The 24,851-nt window shown below is 46.5% G+C and overlaps 1 protein-coding gene across 2 annotated transcripts in view; it reads right to left on the reverse strand.

The window, feature by feature from the left end:
- LOC135394156 (potassium voltage-gated channel protein Shaker-like) overlaps window positions 1-24,851 on the reverse strand; it is a 375,971-nt gene that overhangs the window by 68,332 nt on the left and 282,788 nt on the right. The window lies entirely within an intron of this gene.

A 24,851-nucleotide genomic window follows, 5' to 3' on the forward strand; every position in this document is an offset into this window, starting at 1 on the left:
CTAAGAAAATGTGAAACGACGAGAAAGGAACAAGAAATGAGGGTGGGAGGATACCACGCAGGGAGACTTCACTAAGGCACATCACTCGCGCGACGGCCTAAGCGTGCCTAGTGGAATCCCTGTTGTTGTCGTCCACGCAGTAGCGGGTCACTTCTTTTTTACTGGAGTAGAAGGGCGGCAGGCTGATCCGCCCCTCAGAAAAAAAAAAAAAAAAACACAAAAACTAAACGCGCAAAAATTTAGTTTCTTAAATAATATACTCTTAAAAATGAGTTTCACCGCATAGCACGCTCCTAGCCAACCATCATCTCGAATGACACTTATGCTGGTCATAATTGTCACAAAAAAGGCGTACGCCCCCCATTTTCAGGGGGCTTAATCGCTTCATCGTCGTTACGTCAGATAACGTTAACGTTAGGTCAGATAACGAAATCATTCGAGATGATGGTTGGCTAGGAGCGTGCTATGCGATGAAGTTCATTTTTAAGAGTGTAGTACAATCAATACTAAATTTCACTCCCAATCTTAGCAAGCACATCAAAAAAATGGCACGTCATTTGAGCTCCGAATCTGATGTTGAAGAATATCCCCAGCTGCCAAAATACCAGCGAGACATTTGAGGGACCAGCTATATGCTCAGAGAGTAAAGTGCCACATTGACTCGATTTTAACTTTTTTTTTATTCCGTGTTAGCACCGCGAAGCAACTGTGACTATGAGCGGCGTACAGACGTGGGCAGATGGAGAGAGGACAGCAGGAAGGAGTAGGGGACGGGGTGATTAGTATGCGTCCTGGGCCGATTTCAGGGGGAAGTGTGCCGACATTCGTCCCGAAAGTATTGGGCCATGCCGCTGGTTCGATTTGAACGATTGCCATCTGCGCAGCGATGTCATCGAACCCTTTGCGCGGACAAACGCAAGCAAGCTGGTGTAACGACGTTGACGGTATCACTTCCTTCTGCTTGAGGAGGTGTTCTATAGGGGCAGGGAATCAAAACACAAGTAGACAGGACAAGACTTAATGAGTATATAGACCTGCCTATACTTGCGTTTTGTGTTCCTGCCTCTACCACCGCCTCGAGCTCAAGGAAATGATACGTACATCAACATCCTTGTGGCTTTGGAGCTCTTTTATCTTTTAGTGTTGGCCTGTGTGTTCGCCGTTGCTGGCCACACACGAGTGGGCATCGTCACGACTATAGCAAAAAAAAAAAAAAAAGAAGAAAAAAACAGGAAAGGAGGAAGATGAGAGTTGAACGGAGCTGACAGCAGAGCGAGTGTCTCCGCCAGTGAGGCGACCGCAATAGGGGTCACGTGCTAACGAGAACCAGTACGAGTTTCAGAGACTGTTGCCAAGACAAATGTCTGTATCTCGCCAACTATGAGATCTAGAAGAATATTTCTTTTTTTCATCTGCCGTGCTTTGTTTTGAAGCTTGTATGAGATGTGCACTTTAAGCAGCTTATGCTGTTTGTGGTTACACTGGAATATGTGTATGTTACGATTTAATGTACAATAATACACAATTTATGTCTCGCGTATGTCGATGCCAGAAAATTGCAGCGGACTATATTGTACATGCATACGTGCGGGGGATGGGGGTGAGGGAATCAATTTATTTTGGCAGGAAATGGGGGAGTGCTCTGTGTACGTATTTAATTCTAGAACTCACGGTGCTGCACAGCGACAGTAGGATTGGTTGAGAACCCATCTGCCTGACGTATGTTACTAAAGGTGCTATTGGTAATAAACGTGTCGAATATCTACTCTTATGCCTCATTCTGTCCTACATCCTAGAGGGTCTTCCTACTCATAGCCTAGTCTGCATTATCCAGGAAAAGGGACTCGCCCAATGACCAGGGTTTCCTTCCTGACGGGACTTCTAACCAATCCACCGGTACACAACTTAACTTTCGATCATCATCATATAATCATCTCATATTGTCCAGTCTAGAGCCATGATGACAACAACGGCAAGCCATCATCGTCACCACCCCCACTTGGAAAGGCGAAATATCATTCAGTAAAAAAAAAAAAAAAAAACAAGAAAGAAAAGAGAGAAAGGGAAAACTCTCAATCTGACAAAGACTAGGCGAAATTCCTGTACGAGATGGAATCGAGTCGTAATTGAATAAATTGGACCCTACAATCATATTATCTCAGCAGACAAATCTGTCATAATATAAGGTCTCAACTCCTGTACCCCTCCCACCCCCCAAAAAAAATAATAATAAAAGAATGAGATAAAGGAACAGACACCCACAAAAGCACGCGAATGGAGGAGGGAAAGAGGGTCGGCGCCCTCTTTGAGGCATGCTTGCCTGTGAATCTTCTTGAAGGCAGCCGGCCATTCAGCCGCTATAAGGCTACGCTGCTAATAAGCAAATAAGTTAACAGGCCGTACGCTTTTTTTCCTTCACCTCCTTCCCTCTCACCCGCCTCCCGAGCAACGTGCTGCCCGTCTACCCAACCTGATTCCATCGTAAGGATTAAGATAGATGCGGAGGGTAACGCCACGTAAAAGTCACGATCTATCAACGGACCAATCGAATAATCCGGATGCGACACTTTGGGGGCCATCACACATCACTTGCCCAGTTATCTTGTCCCCGAGCCATCATGATCCACACAGCCTTCTCTAATTTGTTGCTGAAACGGTTAGAGCCAAGCCGAGTCCAGTATTATCAGATAAGTAGCCCCTAATCTAGGCTTTTCATCTATTTCTATCCCCAAAGAGTGCATTCCTTTGGACCTCTATGTCGCAAATTCGGGTGCCAAATATTAAACGAAGCTTGCCCGCCTTCATGCAGTTTTTCACACGTTCGGTTGCTATCTGCTCGTGGGTGCAAATGTGCGCGTTCAAGTATGCGTAGTCCCACTGAAAAAAAAAAAAAAAAAAAAAAGCGACCGGATCTGAGGGAGTATGTATTGGATTCCAGCCCTTCGACACGCAGAACGACGCGCCTAAGCGCTTTTCCGATCCCTCCGTTAATGAATATCGAAGGCGTGAGACGGGACATATCCTCATGTGCGCGAAACAGGGACCGCCGAAAAATGTTCTCCGATAAAATATGCGTATCAGCGCACGGAGTAAACGTCGACATGGGACTACGAGAAAACACAGAAGAAAAAAGAAAAAAGAAAGAAAGAAGAGCAAGTGGCAGCGCCGAGGTGGTCGACGCAGAAACTAGAAATCAATATTGTTTCCCGCCGATGAGGATAGATGGCGCGAGTGAAGCGCAATTTTTGGTACTTAAAATAGAACGCCCGGGAAAGCGCATTGGAATACGTTTATTTTCTCTCTCTCGCTCTCCCTCTCTCTCTTGTAAAATTATAGAGCATGCTTGACGCCGATTCACGCGTGGCTGTCAGGATTACATGCCACTGAGCAAGAGGAAAGCTGGCCTTTGGCAACGTGTCATGACGTCATTCCTCCAAGCGACGTCACAATGGATACCCTCAATGTCACAATTTTATTCCCATGCCATCGGCAGTTGCGAAAATAAAATTAATCAACTTAATGAAGTGGAAATATCAAAATACCCCCCCCCCCCCCCCCAGCTTGAGGTGGTTATAACAAAGTCTCCATTACTTTCTCGTAGTCCTGACCCATTTGCGATGCGTCAAACTTATCAAGCTGTCGTCGTAGCAAATAATAACCTAGTGATAACACAGGACAACTGTTAGAAGGTGGTCATCGTGTGTTGTGTTCCGTCCAAGTTGCCGCCATAGCTTCGTTGGACCCTAACTACGGTGGCCTATAATTCTAGCTCACCATACCCTAACCAGTTCCTCCGATGGCATGTTTTTAATGTGATAACTTAATGATAAGGTAAGATGTTAACTTAGAGGTTCCCTTCATTTTCTTTTCTGTCTCCTTTTAATTCGCTTTTTACGTAAAATTAGATGAATCAAAGATAGCACTCATATTTACATAAAGCTTGGATAAATTCAATAAAGATTGCAGAATAATATATAAATACCTATATAAATAATATATACTTTTTCTTCATAATGTGGGTTCCTTGTGATGTGCTGTCTTGTTTAACTTTCCTTTCAGCTAATCGTAGCTAGCAGATAAAATATTCCCACCAGAGCTCTCTGGATATATATTTCCGCCAGCACACTGGCAACAAGAGGGCAACAAGATCGGCGACAAGAAGTCGGTGTTCGCTTCGACGTCGCGGGTTTTCCCATTTCTCTTTTTAATTTCGTGCACCGCGAGCCAACTGTGTCTATAAGCGATGTACAGACGTGGAAAGATGTAAAGATGAAGATAAAGTCAGTATGCGTGCGTCTTAAGCAAACTTCAGGGGCGGGGGGGGGGGGGGGGATGCGCCATCTGGAAAATCCGCCAGAAAATCCAGGGATAGCAAGCACAGTCACATCGCTGATCTGCCTTGTTGTTCTTGTGGTTTCAGTGCTGCGTTGTAGCCTCGCCCCGGGTACTTTCCATGAGGGACGAGCCGCTTCTTTGTTGGGCATCTTGCGTAACCGCTCGATACAATAAGGGCGATTGACCGCCCGCGCCAAACAAACACGGAAGACCGTAGCGTGACCTATGCGATGCGCTGCAATAATAATATTTATCGCGAGTCCCTTCGACGTTCCTTGAATCTTTCCCAAAAAAGGGAAGCCCATTTAGGAAGGCGTGACGTTTCGTAATTAAGTCGAGTCAACGCAAAAGCGGCGCACCCCGCAGCCTCGACTGAGTCGCATGAAATATTAACCACGGCTGAGATGCCTCGACGTGACGTCATAACCGCGATGACCAATCAGGGAAAACAGCTCCTCGCTCGCGAGCTGGTTCGAGGGTACATTGAGACTGCTCGCACTTGAATGTGAATTTATCCGAGGATGATGAAACCCTATTCGCGGGGTTATTAGCGTTTCAAGGTTGGGAATTCTGGGATTATTGATGGCGTAGGAAACGTCATTTGAGAGGTTCTTGTTACGTGCGGGATTGAAGGGTTACTGAGACTGGAAGACATGGAATGCGTTACCGCACGTTAAAGTGCTGGTACAACAAAATTTTGTACGTCGATGCACCGATTAAAGGGACGGACATTAGTACAAGGTTTACTCAGAACGCCAACAATTCCATTCTCTGTCCTTGTTGAAGATATACAGTGCGAATTCTATAGTCCCAACAGGCCCATGATATCAAATGAAGGAATTAGAATTACTAAAAGTGGCATAGTCCACCACGAGCTGTGCTGGGGACAACAACATTCACTACGATGTTGATCTGAATATTCGCACGAGAGTCGATAAAAGCAAGCTTCAAATTCTTTTGGACTCTATAGAGCAGGGACCAGGACAGGGAATGCTGCGTTGATCACGTGATGACATATAAATTGCTGGATGGCAACTTCGATCTTCACCCACTGACCGACTTGTAACAATCAGACGAGTAGAGAATATATTGGCGCAAATACTACACACAGAATAGACAGACACTACGACGCTGATACAAGGGGGGGGGGGGGGCTCTTTCGCAGTTACCGGCATGTGTGCCGGGTTCTATTTTCCAATATGTGTGGTACACGGCTCACGCTACTTGCCGAGCAAGAGCCGGTATACTCTCTAGTCATGTAGCAATCACCCCAAGTATCCACGTTAGTCAATTATAAGACGAGGGCAGTTTTACCCTCCCAGTTTCTTGAAAAACGAAAAAAAAAAAAGGACTGGGACCTACAGTTCGGTTTATACGGTTCTTGAAATTCGTCTGAAACGGTTTCGCTGTTGTGCACGAAGAGTTTCCAGCTGAATTTTCATAATACTCGCGTCTTACTTACAAGATTTACTTAAAATGGATACCTTAGAAATGGATCACACGGCACGGGACCGTCCCTTTAAGATCGGCTGGGTAGGGATGTTAGCTGCATTGTTGAACCTTACACATCCGCAAAAGCTCGGCAAAATGCTCTTATAAAGATACAATCAAGATCAGTATCATAAAGTACGTATATCATCAAGTATATCAAGATCAGTTGATCAAAGATGAACAAAAATGTCAGTAAGATCAAATTAAAAAAAAGCCAATATGTGGGGGCGCGTGTTGTTGAGTAGCTGACGTTTTGTATCCCTTCAATGACGTCACACTTTATAATGACGTCAGGTACACAAACTTCTCCCCGTTGCGCGTTGACGTTCCTACACCGTGACAACCCATGCACGAGTACATGACGCAGGTAACTAGCCGCTAGAGTACTGACTAGTGTTGGGAATCCCGGAGTGCTTTTTCAGTCCCGTGATTTAGGAATCCCCGATCCCGCCGACGAATCCCGGGAATCCGGGATAGAAATGAAACAGAGACAACGATCATACAGAGCAGTTGAGTAGGAAATGTGACGTTTCCTGTATGCGTGTCTCCTAGGCGCTCTAGCTCTGCACACTCTAAAAACATAACTTCCCCACATAGCACGCTCTTAGCCAATTACCATCCCGAATGACATCGTTCTGCCCCCTGATTGGTTAAAACTACACTCTAAAAACAGAACTTCACCGCATAGCACGCTGTGCGCGAACCCCTGCTACGCCATTTCGTGTCAATTTGGATATATGATAATTGGCACATAAAGGCTTACGCCTCCGTGAGGCCGACAACGGCGAGCGCTTTCAATAGCACCACCACCATCTCTTTTTAGAGTGTAGAATCAGCAACAACAACAACATAGATGAATGGATGATGATGATGATGTGGGATGTTTCCCTGCGTTGAGTGCAGGACCCTACCCCATTCCAAAAAGGTTCACATGAAAGGATGACGAGGGAAGGAAATCCCTACAGTTCGTGAAGGAGGCCGGTGGCCCTCAGAAAGGAAAGAAAAGCGCCAAGTGCACGGCCCTGATGTCCAGGGTTACTCCATGGGCCGAGAACTTTGCAGATGTTGAATGGTCTCTGATCCAGCATTTCAAGTTGACATTTAAAGGCCCGTCGCTCGCGTACGTACTGGCTGCAGTCTTCTAAAATGTGTCGGATTGTTGCCGGGAAACCACAAGTTGTACACAGCGCCGTGTTGCTGTGGCCCAGCCTATACCGGAGTGCAAGGATGAATGCGACGCTAAGTCGTAAACGACGCACGCGAGACGTAAAGAGGCGAGGGAAAACGCCTGGGATTTCAAATAAAAGCGTTGCGTCAACAGCATACAGAAGCGACCACCGGGTGATGTCATGACACCATTCCTGATGGGCCCAAAGCGACGTCAACGCGGACAAGAAGGAGCGCCTATCCCCATTCGAAAGTATGATGGGGACTGCTGAGCGGCGATGGTGAGCCGCAGCAGCTGCCCGATCCGCTACTTCATTGCCTCTTATTCCAATGTGGCTAGGGACCCATTGGAGGGTGAGCCGGTGGCCCCTGTCTTCTAAAACCTTGAGCGTCGTCAGGATGTTGACTACCACCGGAGCCACGGATGCCCATGTTGTTTATGCACTGCAGCGCTGCCCGCGAATCTGTGTAAACTACCCAGAGGCGGGGGTGGTGATTCAAAATAGACTTTAGGAATAGCAGAAGAATCAAGCGCGAAATCAAACTTCGGAATACAGAACTGAATGGCTGAAATATCAAGATGTGGAAAGCAACAGGAAGTTGCATGACTGGAAGCAACACAGCTCCCCCCTCCCCACCCTCACACACGCACACACACCGACCGCTTAATATTGAAAAAGAGAAAAGAAAAGACTGGGTTTCAAAACTGTATATGGTTTGCTTGCTTGCGTAACTTATGGGGTTGTATTTGTCTAGCGAGTGGTCCATGTTCTGTTAAATGAGATGTGTGTGAAGGCGAGAGGCCCCCAAGGATTGTTGTTGTTTTTAAGTGTTGAGAGAGATCAGCCAATATTTGGCTTGCTACTCTTCAAAAGAAAAGTTCACCCGGACCACCACCAACAACAACAACAACAAAAACTCTCTCTCACACACACGCACACACAAAAAAAATTACAGAGTTGTCAGTACTTTGCCACGCCGTCTTTATTTAGTGTTCTGTCGATCGTTCCGAGTAAACTTCTTTTTTTTTTTTTTTTACTCTTTAGTTTGCTGATTTTCACGAGGACGGCGCCACACAGTTATGCTTGGTTCACACTGTTGCATTTTCATGCGTTACGGATGCGGCGCGACACGGTTGTCATGACAACGAAGCACGACACTCCGAAAAGCACACGCACCGCAAGAGTTGAGCTCGACCGAACTCCATGCGGTACGGGCTACCTGCGGAGATGCAGCTGACCAATGAGCGAACGCGCTCCGCGCAAGCGCATCACTGCTGTGCTGTCGCGTGCTTTTCCAACGCTTTTTCCTTCTTTTCAGCAGAAGCGCTGCTGCTGCCATTTGAACAACAAGTGGCCAGTTTACGCGCTCTGTATGACGCAGATACGCTTCAATACACCTCAAAGTTTCGCCGACCACATCACGTTGCCCGTTCATGGCTGCCTGTGGAATGGAGACGTGGTGGAGTGGAGACGTGATTGGTCAACCACAAGCGTTTGACGTATCAAGAACGCGTATGTCTGAACAGCGTGTCGTACGACAGCCGCCTCCGCACTGGATCCGCACCGTAACCGCAACGGAGAGAAGTTGTAGTGTGAACCACGCATAAACGATATACCGCTCAATAGGGCAAAATGATGCACGGAACTCCGGCGCGTGTGTAGGGCGTGCAAATTTCGAAGCCCAGCCCGTTTGCCTCCGCCGCGCAAGGAAGCAAATATCCGAACAGTATTACGGTGCTTGGGAGGCATCTAAGGACAAATAATTTTAGATCATTCCTACGAGTGCTAGAAATTGAAGAGCCTGTAATTACTCGACATTTCTGCGTCGCCTCTGCGCCATTAGTAAGTTTCCAGTATTCCCATCCAGTCCTGACATCTCGAGATTTTCTTCGAAAACATCCCAGGATTTCGGCATATCCTGGATCTCAACACGAGTACTGGCGTAACGGACCCAAAAAGCAGCGACATAACTACGTTACCACGAGGCATGTTGGATGATAAGAGCAGTTCAGACAATTAGTTACTAATTGCTAGTACATCCGAATTTTTCGTCGCGAGAAATCTCTGATCATGAAGGACGCCTCCGTGGTCGATTCGTGGATTAGCCGCGCTCGTGGGATGACTTAAAAAAAAGGAAAAAAAAAAACTGTCCGACACATTTTGATATACGGAACGATTCGTTAGAGGGACGGTCGCATCCGTTCTCGTCGATTTCGAAACTATGGTGTCATTTTATTCCTCGTTGGCCACTGACCACGGTAACCCCACACGAAATAGTTGAGTAGTTTGACTGCTATTCGATGGAATTGTGACGCGCCCTTCTGTTCAGAGAAGGACGGGTCGCAAGAAGCTCGGGAAATGAAGTGTGGGTACCCGCAGAGGCAGAGAAAGTCGAAGCGAACAGGTCAACAAGCATTTAATGAAGTGCTCACCGAGGTAAGGCTACGATCAAAGCGCGGTACAACAATGCGATCGCTGCACTAAAGCGGTCAGAACCGAAAGAATGATAGCCCTAGCCCAACGAGGACCCCTTGTGCGGTGGTGATGTCAACGTTCTCACCGAATGCTTGTCTTTTCTTGGCGGTGGTGCCTTCCTGGTTGAGACCGGGGCGCTGATGACGTAGAAACTCTGGGGTAGGCGGCGGCTTGGATCCTCCAGATCAAACAGTAAATGGCGTCTCTGGACGGTACCCGAGTTTGGTGCACAGGCCTTGTAACAGGCAGGAATGCGCGCAACTGGGTGGCGACGATGAAAGGCAGATGACGGACAGGGCCCCAGAAGTAGACGGCTGGAACCCGGAAGGCGGTACGGCAACCTACTGGCCGGTGGACGTGGAGTGGTGGACGTGGATCGGTGGCAGAATCTTCTTCCGTTGCGTCGGCTCTCTTCCCTTTGCATTATCTTCGCCAGCTTATATAGCAACGGACGGAGGAGGAAATTGGGGTCCCACGTGTCGGCCAGGACTAATCACCCCGTCGGACCATAACCACGACAGCGCAAACGACCACATGCAGCTCATTGTAGAACACCAAGCTCTTCTTGCAAATCCTAGTACAAAGCCACCTCTAGAAAATCTATACACGCAGTTCAATGCAGCACTTAACTGCTCTCTATCATAAAGGCAGTGCCCCAGTACAAAACTACCCAGGAACAATCTTTAAAAGCAAAAGCAGTTTGAACCACTTAAGCACTTCATGGCATAACAGTATTACTAACACAAAGCCGGACACGAATAAAAGGAGTTCAGCACAGGGGATTATCACCACGCGTCCCGTGGTCCGTAGCAAAAGAATAGGGGTGCGGAAATAGGGCGTGTGCCGTTGGGAAAAGTGGTCGGTTGAAAACACATTGTCGCGCCGAAACTTTGGGAACACAAGAGGAAACGGGAAAGAACACATACAACGACGACGGTGTGATTGTTTGTCTTTTGAGGAAGTCAGTCCATGGACCGCCACAGAATACATGACAAGAGCAGACGCCGGATGTTGAGAGTATGTCAGAATTCCTTCTGTGAAACGAGAAAATGTCACTCCCCAAGAACCAATGACGGCGCAGCACTGAGAAAAGGAATGCCGCGGCCGTGCGCTCGACAGCGCTTTTTCTCCTCTGAGCACCGCCCTCTCATTCCTCCGTTTAGGGAGTGACGTCACGCCGCTGGAGCCTTCGTGCCCGAACCAAACGACCCATTCTGCCGAACGGGGAAGCGAGCTACAGAGACTTTTAGCAAATCGGAATCACTCATCCCCATATGTATTCCAGACGAATTTGAGCAGACTGGATCGTGGGGGATCATTCACATGGTTTCCTTGTAGTAAATATGACATATTGCGGTGTACTTTCAGACTTTCTCTTTGGGGAAGGCCGTAGTTGAGACGAGCTACGTTAGTCACCGCGTTGTCAACGTGCTGTCAAGCAGACACCGGCACAGTTCGGAGACTCAATCTTACGTTGATGAATCAGGAGATGTAGGAGGCAATTTAGATTTCAAAAGGGCTAATCGCCCGTGTGCGAACCTCTCGATGGTTAGACCAAAAGGGGAATGACAGAGAGATGAGCACTTTGCATAGCTTTAATGCCCCTTGCATATACAACAAACTTTCTCACACGGAGCACATGTTCTGGTGCCACAAGCGGTCGCTGGTGCGCGTGAAATGCTCTACTGAATGTGTTGTTGAATTGTTGGATTTAGAGTTCACAGCGCGAAGAAAAGATCGACAGGAAAAAAGCTATAGGTAACCACCTTACCGCAGAGAAGATATGTCGTCGGCAACAGTAAACATCTGACAGTCTCACTGCAACCACTGCAACTTGCTTCGCGATGTTAATCGATCGTGCACGGCGAGTACAACGATACGACTCAGTGCGAGTGAGTCGTTCGTATGAAACCGCGCTCCTCATGACTCGCTCACCGATTCGTAATGCGCATGCGCGAAACTCGAATCGGTCGTTTCATTCAAGCGAAAACGACTCGCTAAAACTCCCAGCATTTCAAAGCATTTTTCGTACGAAAACATTTCTAACATTTTTCGCACGAAAAAAGATGGCCAAGTAGATTGTCGACCGATGCCAAACAACGCGGTATCAGCAGTTTCATAGATGGGTTTCCGGATGGACCGTCCCTTTAAAGATAGGATGGGAGCAATAGTGCCTGTGTGTCGGTTGCCTTAACATAACAGATGTCTATTATGCACGATGACAGATCCAGGCGCGTAGGTTCCCCTCCTTTCCACCCCTTTTGAACGCGCCATTGTCGATCGTTGCGCGACATTTCACCGGAGGTGAATTCCACGCACGCGAGCGCCGAATAAACGCTGCATTTGCATCGCCTACTACCATCTCGAACAGTCGTCCGTTGTTTTCAAGCTGGGACTAGCATAACACGAACCAAACACCGCTTTGTCGTATCAGGCTTTCACTCAACTTCTACGAGCCGCAGTATAACTGCACGGCGTCTTCGAAACTGCAGCCATTGCACGTTCAAAGTAACGGGTGAGCGAAGTAAAAAGTAAGCGTATAAATACGGCCAAAAGAGAAAGTTACTTACTGCTGTTGTAACCTCCAAGTAAGGTAACCAAGCAAACTCGTACGTTACGAGGAATCAACCTGCAGAATGTACTTTTCAAGTGACCTTTTAAACGTTGGTGTCATTTAAAGCTGCGTCGAAACTTTAGTTTCCTTTTCAGTTATCAATTACTGTTATCCACTACCCGGAAGTATCCAAAGCGCTCAATAAGTTGTTTCAAATAAGTACCGCGAAGCCCCTGTCTGTAACGACCTAAAATAACTAAATAAGCTACGCTTCAGAGTATTGACAGTGAGTTCCAAGAGCGAGCATGCGCCATCTTGTTTCCGCGCCACGCTAACCACGCGCGCTTTAGCGCACGGTGCCACCTATCGTGCGCGGGTGAAATGTTCCTTTTGTTTGCAAGCAGCAGTTGACGGCCTTGAGTTCAGCTTGACATCTTCGGGACACTCTGGTTGACAATTCATGAATCCGCCTTTTCAAAAAGAGCTGGCGCCACCGCGCGGCTAACCCGCAAAATAAAGTGGTAGGCAACAGTGTAGCGCGTGAGCATGCTCTCTTCGTATCCACGATGGACATGGAAGGCTATTTTCGTTCTGATATCAAGACTGCGGAGCCCCAGGAAGCAGCATAGACTACTTAGGACACTCACTGTTTCAATACAAGCTGGAGGAAGATCGCAAATAAGATCGCAAGCAAATACAGGACTTCTTGCGTGCACCGGATCTGCTACGCGCACCGTCAAGCGAAAAAGCGATTTCCACTTACGAAGGGAGGAACACAGTTGCAACATTGATGTCAGTAAACTGCGAAATAAGTTTTGTGCAACTTTTTAAAGCTCGTCACTTTTGTGACGAGCTTTCAAAGCCTTCAGAGTTTTAAAGCCTGTCACTGCTGAGGAAATGCATAAACCGTACGTTGCCATTAAGATATGAAGAAATGACGTTGACCGTGCACGGCGATTTTTATGGTGCTGCGCTGCTAAGATATACAATTATCTATAAAGTCTATTAGCGTTGGGGGAGAAGAAACGTTGTTCGACCTGCTGCAGTTTTGCATGATTAGTGAGTTTTAGTGTATCGTAAGCTGTCGCATTTGCATACGTAAGAGATAGCGTTGGTGGTTCTGAGTACGCGCAAAACATAACGAGAGCTTGCCGCATTGCACAGAACCATAACGCTATCTCCTGCGTACGTAAAGGCGATAGCGTACGATGCACTAAAACTCTCTATTGTTGTTGTGTGCCGGGCGGTTTTCAATCCGAACAAAAAAAAAAAGGGGGGTTAATCAAAGGTGCGTATGTTTCGTGTCAGTAGGCGAGAAACTGTTATTTTGTCTATTTTCAAGTGTTGTCATCTGATATATCATAATATGTATATATATCACCACAAAATAAAAGTTAAAGTCCGTACTGCCTTTGTGCTACTGAATTAGTGCTGCTGAGTAAGATACCGCAGTAGTTGAAAAAGTTGCTTCACGCGTAAAATTTGTGTACCAAACCGCGAAACAAAAATGTGCAACAAAGAGTTACGGCGAAAGTTGAGAATAAGTGTCGTGGGTGTAGAACGCACAGTCCGCGCCCAAAGGCAAAAGAACCAGGATCATGCATAATCCCGTTCCCAGACTTAACAAAAAAAAAAAAAAAAAAATCAGCGCTTGACCCTGATCTTCGTACCAGTGCTGTCCGTTGCAGCGCCCTATTGGCATTACATCGAATGCTGCTTCACTTGCCTTTGTGCTTCGCTACACCGGCAAAACAGAGCCGCGAGCTGTCCCGTGCCTACCAGATCGTTTCGGCATTCTGCCGCGCGGTGCGCAGCGGTGTCGCGCATGCGCTCTACACATTTTTTGAAAAGGCGGATTGTCGCACAACAATCATAACCGCTTCTCTATCCCATAGCAAACACTATGTTAGCCGTCTTTGATCCTCAAATGGGGATGGTACCAGTGTGGTGCGGAAACAAGATGGCGCTCCTGCTCTCCCTTGCACCTCAGTGTCGATACTCTGAAGCGAAGCTTATTTAGTGACTCTAGAACGACCATCTATCTAATCGTCGCCTGCGCGTATAGATGAATGGATACAACGCCCACCAACACCAGTGCCAGATGGCAAGAAACAGCTCTTGTCAAGACGCTGCATTAGTAGACGACTTGAGAAAATCCCAGAGAGCTTAGCGCCACTTTGAACTATGGGAACTTTCTGGTAACAAAGGAGGAGAAGGTCACAAAGCTGTTTCGGTTCCTTCTCTCTAGGCAGATTGTCCACGAGGAGTCAAAGTCAGCGAAAACGAAACGTAATCTCCCAGGATGCAACACATACGCAACATACGCAAGGAGCACTGGGATTTTCTGAAATCGTTTATGCGACTCAATGTGGCTTTTACAGGTGAGTGGCGTTACCGCTTGCGACAAGTTCACTCACCTAGACAGGGCTGAATAAGATCCGGATATTTTAAAAAAAGATATTCTCTAGTGGGCTTTTTTGGATAAAACACGGATATTTTTGGAGAATATAGACAAGCCTAGAAATGTTACACAGAGTAAAAGCAAATGCGCTTTGCTGTTCTTGATTTCTGCCTGTCCCAGTAACACTGAATGAGTTTCCATTGTTTTACGAAAGGTGGGGTCCCATGCACGCCTGGGTGAATGGTGGAGATGCTACCGCCTCAATTAGCTGTCGTACTTCAGTTACAATGCCTCCAGGAAGCAGAAGAAAGCCTCTCCCTGAATGGGCAGAAGTAGAAGAAAATGGGAAAAAAGTTAAATCTGAAAAGTTAGTCAAGTTAAAAAGTTACAAAGTTAAAAAAGGTAGAAGTTAGTGTTGCGCGTACCTGAGCTTTCGTAAACAGCTAACACTGCAATAAAATAAAGCGTGAGTTTTCCGTGTGACGTTGACTTAAGGTTGTCTTTCACATCGCATCTGGACAACATCTCTAGAAAATCCGGATTAAATTGTGTTGTTAAAATTAAAAAAAAATCCACCGAATAAAATCAGTGTGGATTAAATCCAAACAACCCTGCTCCTAGATGCCGCCACTGCGGTAATTTGGAACATCTCGAGTCCAGATCTTCCAAGGCTCAAAGGTTGGTAGACCACCTCCCACTCCATTGCCAGCACTACCAACCTTTCCCATACACACTTCCAGTGTCTGTATCAGCTATAGACTCTCGCCCTCTCGCCATGTGAAAATTGCTTGGTCCATGGCCCAATCCAGCCCACCATACGCCCTGCCCTAAAAGGACACTGTAAGGTCTTCGGTCTTCACTGTGGGGCGACTTCAAACATTACCGTCAGCAATGGGGTATAGGGTATCGCCCCTGGTGATGAAACTCACCGCTCATCACCCTTTAAATAAAGTACTTGTTGCGTAACACCTGTGCGTTTCTGTGGCTTTCCTGGGGCTTTCAGACAAATGAAAGCACAGTTCTTCCTGATGACAGCGCAAGATGCACACTAACTTTCTAGTCTCACACTCGTTCCTGCTGTCCTCTCTGAAATTGTCCACCACTCATGGCCCCAGTTGCTTCGCCGGGTCGACGCGGAATTTCAAAAAGTTCATAATGAGCAACCAGTCACCGCCCGTGCGATTAGGAACGTTGCCTGTCGAATAGACTGCTGATGCATGAAAGACTCTGCGGCCGGATTTCAGGCGACACGATCACGAAGCAGGACAGGGATTACCAGCGGAGATTAGTGGCTAGCGAAAAGATTAGCGAATGTGTAAGGGATTATAGTGTCTGGTTGCGTACAGCATGACTACAACCTAAACAGTCCATCTGTGCATGAGAAAACTGATGTTCTGAGGCTAGAACAACATGGAAGCGACAATCACATACAAGGCCTCAAATTGCCTAAGAAATTAACGATGAAAGGTGAATATCACTGAAAAGGTTAGCCAGCTGGAGGACTCGAACCCACATCTTCTGGATTACCGGTTCAGGGCTCTACCAATTGAGCTAAGCTAACACGCCTTCTCAGCGACTTCCAGCGTGCGTCATCTGAGGGGACAAACCAGTCCCTCTCTCTCACGCATCCTCCTTTCACTCTTACACTTTTGCACACTCATACGACAGGAATCGTCAGGGATACGACAGGATTCATTTGCCGCTTGCGTTATTTGTTGCGTTATATCTGCCGTGATTTGTTGAAAACGGGAGGCGTACGCCTTTTTTTGTGACAATTATGAACAGCATAAGTGTCACAAAAAGGCGTACGCCTCCCGTTTGCAACAAATCAGGACAGATAACGATATCATTCGAGATGACGGTTGGCTAGGAGCGTGCTATGCGGTGAAGTTCATTTCTAAGAGTGTACAGCCGAAAGCGTCAAACTTCCATTCAGAAGATACGAAAATATTTAGAGAATAATTCTGCAAAGTACAATAAGCGAACATATTATTCCGATCAGCCTTGGTCAACATTTCAAGAGAATTCACAAACAAAAAAGAAAAGAAAGTAAGGAAAGAAAATCCGATACGTACTTTTAGTTCCAAGTACCGCCATACGTTTTTTTTTAAATATTATTATTGTATTCTTACGGAAGCCCGTTTTGCGCTTGATTCAGTCTTAGCTACATACAGGCCTATGTTTATAATATTATCTTTCCCCGAGGAGGCGCTGTATTGCCACGATTTCTGCGCCGCTGTCTTGGAGCTCGCTGCTTCGTTTCAATAACTATTTTCTTTTATAATGCGACAAACAGTGCAACTCCCCATATTCCTTTCTCCGAAGAATGTGCGCGCAAGCAAAGAAAGACATCACAAAGAAGCTGGGTTTATATCGAGTTGTGAAAAATATATTGTTGCAGGGGCGCGTGCAGGATCTCCTCACACATGGGGCTATTTATACGACTTCATAACGTGGCACCATTGGAGCTCGGGAGGGCATGCATGCGCTGTTTTGAGAAACAACTCTGAAGGACGAAGAATGGAAAGGATGGAAATATTTCTAGAAAAATATGAAGATGGCGGAAGGACGAAGGAGTCAATATATGTGGAATGTACACATTCAGTTATTTTCAGGCTTCCCCGAAAATGGTTTCGTACTAGCTATCTGTAGGGATCATTCTCAATGATGGAAGCTTTGAATATGAACTGCGCGTTTTTGGTATTCAAATTCTCGTCGACTTGGTAGTTACGGATGTTTGAATGGATGGTTCCAGCAATGGAAATGCGCACGATGCCAATATGCACGTTGCACAAATACGATTCGTTCTTCGTGTGTTTGACGGACGTATTTCGGAGGAGGACTGAGTGCAAAGGAGTCCCGCTCGCGTGCCCCGTTGTTCATGAACAAGCTGGGCAAAGTGTATTTTAGTTAATGGCTTCCACAGCTGCGTGTCTGGCATGCGAGGAAGGGTCTGTTTTGATTCCGTGTTAGGCGTTTGGAAAAAGGAAAAGGCGTGTGTCATGTAATGTGAGAGAAATGAACGCTTCACTTGCGTCGAAACAGAGTCACTGGGGTAGCCCAGCCAGGGAAGCATTTTTTTGATTACTGGGTATATAAAAGTAAAACGAAAACTGGCCGAGGACGCTAGCAGTAAATTGCATAGACTCCTCTCGCCAGCTAAAAATAATTACAACTGTAACTAAAGGAGAACGCCCTTGATGCCTATTTTTATACGTAAATGTTTTAACACTTACATTCCACGCGTCTAGATTACACTCTTAAGAACCAACTTCGCCGCATAGCGAACCATCACCTCGAATGATATCGTTATCTGCCCCGATTTGTTGAGAACTGGAGGCGTACGCCTTTTTTTTTTTCTTTTGCACTTATGCTGTTCATAACTGTCACAACAAGGGCGTACGCCTCCCGTTTTCAACAAATCATGGCAGATAGCCGTATCATTCGAGATGATAGTTGGCTAGGAGCGTGCTATGCGGTGAAGTTCATTTCTAAGAGTGTAGTCACAGAGAAAAAAATTACCTTTACGCACCCCATGTGAATGAAAATGATCACAAATGTGACTGCATTACGTCAATTATAAGTGCGATAGACATCGTGCATTGTTCCTGATTGAAAACGTACTTGCAGACTTTTATAGAACACCCATTGAGAACATTCAAGTGATGCCCTCAGCGATACCAAGTAACACTTCTTACACTTCCCACGCTTGCTGTTCAATAATTCAAAACCCCCGCATCAACTCTCACGTGCGACAACATTCATCCTGGTCGATACCTTCCGCACACGTCTACCCGTCTATTTCTGCACACTCCGTGGAATACCGCATCTCCGCTATTCAGATCCCTTTCGATATTTCGCATCAAAAGGAAGAATAGTCCAGATAAAGAAAGACGAACTCTTTCTCTGGAAGCCAGAAGAGGTGCTGATGTCGGAAGATGGGACGGGAAAGAAATAGCTTTCCGAGTTGACAAGTGAAGTGCGTACCACGCTCAGTACGTTCTCAGTAACCGTATAAACCCTTAAACTTTGTGAATAACAATGAATGCTAGGCGTACTCTATTAAATATCTGCGAAGGTCATCTAATGAACGTATGCATAATCTCACTCGACTATGCCGCGTGGGTAAATGTTCCCTGAAGCTTCCCCCAGAATTGATATTATAGGCTTCTGTATGAATGTAGTCCTTGTTGTTATGAAGAAGTCACATTGGGCATCGTATACATATAGGCAGTTCGGTGGCAGCACAGAGTTACAGTGTACGAAACCGGCTTTCACTAGTTAAGACTCACACACACATAAATGGGATGATGATGTGGTGGGTTCAGAGACACGATCAATTATGAGATATGTGGAATACGAGCTATATGTGTGTATAGGCATTCTGGCCTGAACCATATTCTGGCACATCCACGCAATTTCTCAATCACTAGCCAATAGATTACACTGTAATATCAGACGCGATTTATCGCAAGCGTTCCTTGCTGGTAGCTGAAGACTGGAAAGTGCAAATCCTTTTTTTCTTTTTTTTTTACCAGACGAATGTCGCAACACTTCTCCCTGAAGTTCTCCCATGGAGCATCCTAACACGACTAAAATCTTTATTTACTGCGTGTTAGACGCGAAGCAACTGTGGCTATGAGCAGCGTACAGAGTGGACAGACGGAGAGAGGACAGCAGGAAGGAGTGGGGGACAGGGAGATTGGTATGCGTCCTGGGCCGACTTCAGGGGGAACTCTGCCGACATTCGTCTGGAAAGTCTTCGGAAAACCCAGGGAAAACCTCAGACAGCACAGCCGGTGGTAGCATTCGAACCCACCACCTCCCAGTCTTCAGCGCGACCTTGGTTACCACCAACGAGCGGGACGCCTTAGCCCACTCGGCCATGCCGCTGGTCCGATTTTATCTCTCGGCCACTACCTCCCGCTGTCCTCTCTCTATCTGCTCACAGGCACAGTTGTTTCGCGGTGCTAACACCGTGTTATCTGGAGAACACACACTATTTTCTCATGCTCCAAGAAGCCGTTATCAACTTTAAATGTGACGACATAACGCCTCTCTCAGTTTGTTTCCTTTTTAGAAGATATCATTCTTCCGAAAGACGCTACACGATCGATAGCGTCAAGGAAAGAAGAATTTCCACTAGAAGGCTGGCTTCAATTTTGCTCGCTTTCAGGACCACTGCCCTGCCTCCTCGCTATTTTTTGAGTCAGTTCGTAAACGTCGTTAGGTATGTGGCTGCGTCGCAAAATAAACGCATTATCCGCGGTTTTTACAGCCCCCATCCAAAGACGTCACAAACTACGGATAATGTAGTTACTGGATGGGGGGAATAATAAGTACGGACGGGGAAGGCGCTTATGGCTACGACTTTATGCACGGTGACCTTATTAACTTCTCGTCTCTTAAGTGCTTTTTCCGGCTCGACGATATTTATGAATTGATTAACAGCAGTCAATGGCTTCACGTCGCGGGAAAACTCCGAGAGTGACGCGGGAACTGCATACGACGTTTTCTCGACGCAGACACGCCGAGCTTTGAGGTCGTGACGTCACTCCCGATGGAGAAACGTCGGGCCCATCAGCAAACGGCGTTTTCTCGGCGCAGCCTAGGAGCCGACGCAAAGTTTGTACTCGAGGCCCCTGGCGGCACATCTCGTCATGAGTAAGAGCTATTATAGGCTGGTATAACATACGCGACAGATATCACTCGAAAAACATGCAGTATAACTTTGTATAAATACAATATCTGGTAACCAAAGGCAATAACCAAGGCGCGCCGACCATCAACGTGGAAATCTCTTGCTTGTGCTTCTACTTCCGTCCGCTGTTCTCCCGCGTCTCCCAGTATGGACCAAAGGCGAGAACTGCTGCCGCTGTTAAAAAAGAAAAAAAAAACTGCTTCTTCTCTAGAAGCGACAGCTGTGGCGGTAGAAGGATTGAAGAAGATCGTCCAGACCACTCTACTGGGTGCAGCGATATCTAGGCCAGAGGAAAACGACAATCGAACAATGGCTGGCAAGTGGGATGGTATGTGTTTTGTCGCTCCCGTGTACGCATTCATATTCATTTCCAGCCAATTCTGCTTGGTCCACTTCATTCTCTCGCGAACTTCGCAACCACACCGTCTATGCCCACACAGCTGAGCGGCTGTGGAGACTGTCGTTTCCGGCCAAGCATGTGATTGGTCAAGAGTCAAGACGAACACGTCGCTTCCAGCGCTTGCCGCTCCGATCTGTTCACCTTAGGTGTCGGCGTCCCCGCTCGACGGCTATTGTTCGTGGAGCTGAACGTAAAAATGCCGAGCGCTCAGCGCTCTTGCGTCGAGAAAACGTCGTATGCGGGTCGCCCTTGAGAGAGGCAAGTCTCCGGATTAATTTCGCTCGCCCGTGGGTATTTCTTAAGCGTACTCCAAATTCTCGTCATACAGCATCCTGTACTTAAGGTCACTGGCGGTTAGGGTTGCCGCCAAGCCGGTTATTTGGAAACTAGATGAAACATGGACGGAAACTCTTTGAGCCCTTCGAAGGAGTTGGGAACGGGTGCAACTGACTTGTGTGTGCAAAACATCAATTTCAACTACTCTTGCTATCAACCGGCTCGTCAACGAGAACCGATCGCTTTCTCGATGAGACGCAAAGTATGTCTTTAAAAATAAATGATTCATGGTAGTAATTCCCTGTTTCCAAGTCTCGTTTTCCATGTAGTGCTTGCGACATAGTTGTCTGAAATCGACGGCACGTGGCTTATCCTGTGTGAAATCTCCAGGTGTTGCAAGATTGTTTCTTTCGACTAGTAGACTCATACGGCATACTACCCACCTTCATACACAAGAATGGTACAGCTCCTTCAGGAGCAACCATGCCAATACGGGCTGCTGTACCTTTGAATGAAGATTTCAGACAAGTGTGTCGCAAGCAGTGCATTTGAACACGAACAAAACAAACGGTATGTATCAGATGACATCTTTTTCCTTCCATCCTCTCTTATTACATCTCTCTCTCTCTCTCTATTTCCGTCACCCACTCCCCTGCTCTCCTTTTGATCTCAGCCAATTAGTCGGCGTGTTTCGTAGCGAAAGATGACAACCCTACTGGTCGTGCCGGCCAAGCAGCTCGTACTCTGCCACCAAGTTGCTGGCGTCCTTGCCGCGGTTGTCTCGCTGTAAGACTTATGATTCTTCACGCTGTTTCTATTCTATCGTATAAGCGTTTACGTCCCGCTTTGTACAGCATATTTGTGTTAGAACGATGACTTTTGCGTTAACTAGCTACATCAGCTGTCATCAACGTCCTGGCACATTATGGCTTTAGTTGCTTGCGTGCCATAGAAACTCAAATTGGATTGGGATTGGATTGGAAAAAGAAAGAAAAATATGGAGAGGTTAGTCCCGACCAAGTCAGAACTGGCTACTCCAAAACACGTTTGTGGGTGAAAAAAAAAAGAGCTAGAAAAAAGAGAAGAACAAACAAAACAAACAAAAACAGGAAACAGGAAAGGGGTAGAGTGGGTGTAGCAGGATAAAGCATAAAGGAAAACGGGGGAAAGGAAAGGGGGAGACGTTAGGCACCGAGAAACACAAATAATAATAATAATTGGGTGTTTACGTCGCGAGACAACTGAGATCATGAGCGACGCCACAGCGGTCGGTCTGTGGATTGCTTTTGCCCACCTGAGGGTTCTTTAACGTGCGATGAAAGCTCATCACACGGCACCCCAGAAACACAAATTAATTAACACAAACTAATAGAGAATCAATATAATCTTAATAGAAACTGTTAGCGCTGTTAACACGGAATAAAAAACTCTATGCGCCGCTAAACTCGCGAACACACGTAGCGCAAGTTATTCTACTAGCATGTAGGTCGATATTCGATCTCCTTTATTAAATGCTTACCCTGACTAAGACTAAAATAATACGCCCAGCACCTGCAGAACAAGAAGAAAAGAACATGTTTTGCGTTTTTTTTAAATGAAAAACCCTCTTTGTCTGAGTGATAAAATGCGGACGAACGAAAGCCCTCCTCAGCTAACGTGCTGTGCGTGGGAGTTTAGCGATACGAATAGGCGCGACAAGGCGCAGAATATACGTGACCGGAACCATAGTCACGCGACGGCAGACGTCACGCACCCTGGCGACCACATTTCCTGCCAATCGCGTGGTTCGTGAAACTAGGCACCTCGCAAATGTACCTGGGACGGAAATGCTCCACCGTTGTCCGTTTAACGGTTGTTGTTTGAAATGACACTTTTCAAGTGGTAAAAAAACATGGTCTCCAGTAAGACAATGATAAGGCGAATGCTACAGGACTCGCTACGCGTTTGTTTCAGAGATATTTGCGATTTTTGCGTTTTTGGTGCTCGAAAAATGCTGCACATACCGCATATTTGTACGTTCTAAAATTGAATTACTGTCTCTTGTGGTGTATAGTGCGACGTTATGGTGTACTTGATAAAAAGTATCCTGAAAAGGCAGCGCGCGTTATCCACCTGCGCGCGTTATACTGCACATTGGCGTTCTTCTGGAAGGGCCGTTCCAAAGAGGATGTTGTGCAACCTTTAGCCTCGTGCCCAGCGGCTTTCGATCAAGTATCACGGTCGGGGTACACTCTAAAAAACAGAACTTCATCACACCATTGCCACGAATGGTAGGGTTATCGCTTCTGATTCCAAGAGAGAGAGAGGGGCGTACGCCTTTTTGTGTCAATTTCGATATATGAAAAATTACACAAGGAGGTAGTGGTGATGATGGAACTGTTTACCGTAGACAATTAATTGACACAAAGAGGCTTACGTCCACATCTTTCTTTAATTCCGAAGCGATATCCCTATCATTCGCAGCAATGGTTGGCGCACAGTGTGCTATGTGGAGAAGCTCTGCTTTCAGGGTGCAACGTGAAGAAACCTGACGATAAACATCTAGCACAAGTACAGGAGAAGCGGACAAAAAAAAGTACTGTAGTTCATAACGAAAAACTCGACACTGGGTGGGAGATGAAAGACGCACACCACCTTATTCGTAGTCCTTGTTGATCTATGCCACGATCTTGATCTATGCCACGGACTCGCTGGCATTTCAACCATTTTTTCAGCACTCATAGTCGATACAGTCTTCCGCTCTGATGCCAATACAGAGATACATGAGCTTTCATTTTTCTAGACCCTGACAGTGATGTAGAGATAACGGTTTCTGTGCACTATTAGCGTCCTTATTTGTGGGTTATGGATCGCTGCGCGTTATACACGGCGTTTTTCTTTCTTTCTTTTTTTTCATTTACTGGTTGTTTCTAAAAAAGCTGTGAGAGCAGATAGATGTAGTTTTTGCAGTTGAGTTATACGCCACATATTGAAAAAGGAATAGCAGTAACGACCAAGGACAGGAACCACACGGAACAACTGGTGTGGTTCCTGTCCTTGTCCCTATAGCCAGTGGACTGTCACAAAGGCGGTGCTCCGCTTTCTGCGTGATTCGGGTCTCCTGGGCTCCCGGTGAGCCACCCCGCTTTTTCTTTCTTTTTTAATAGCAAGCAGGCGAGTTGCCTGGCTGATCTTCCCCCTTTTCTATACTTTTTCTTCTTTCTTTCTGCCAATAAATCCCCCTTTGCTTCTATTCCCTTTCCAATATGTACTGTTACCAACTGCCCCGCCTTTCGATGCTCGTTGAGTTATACGGCCCGGCGAACATCCTCTCCAAGAGAATGTGTAACTACAAGGTGTCCAATTACCTAAAATTCATTAATGAACTCTTCAATTAGAGGATTTCCTTCAAGAGAGAGTGAGCAGAATGGGAGACAATCCTCGTTGAAAGAAATTCCATTAAAAAAAGATCCTGAAACGCGCACGTGCGCTGAAATATCTATAGTCGAGTGTTGATATATGCAAATGAGACGAAACCGCGGTGACCGGGAGCGCAGGGAACACAGCGCTCATTCAGTGTCAGAGGGCCACGGGCTTTGGAGCGATGGAGATGATTGGAGTAGTACCGACCTGATGGAGACCAACCGCTTTCCTGCCCAAATAAGCCTCCGACGCCCGTGGCTAGCCTTCGCTTTCTCTTTTTTCCTTCTTCTTCTTAATAAACATATACCCCCCCCCCCCTCCGTAGACGAAGGTGATACGCTCGTGAGGCGCGCTGTTCTGGTTTCGGCTCATTTGCATAGCGAAATTCAACGATGGCTATCTCCCGTTCTGTTATCTCGCGTTTGTCCGAAAATCTTTAATTAAAGAGTTAATTAATGAACAATCTCAACGAGAGGATGTCCGCGTCGCCGTATAACTCAAATCAAAAAACGACAGCTATGCTGCTCTCATAGCTTTCTAACAAAAATTATATAAAGGATAAAAAAAGAAACCTTCTGTATATTGAAGGTTTTCCAAATTCCAGTAATCTTCCCTTGGGGCACGTTACCTATAGCGACGCGATATTG

Source organism: Ornithodoros turicata, chromosome 5, assembly GCF_037126465.1.
Source record: "Ornithodoros turicata isolate Travis chromosome 5, ASM3712646v1, whole genome shotgun sequence".
NCBI classification, from domain to species: domain Eukaryota; kingdom Metazoa; phylum Arthropoda; class Arachnida; order Ixodida; family Argasidae; genus Ornithodoros; species Ornithodoros turicata.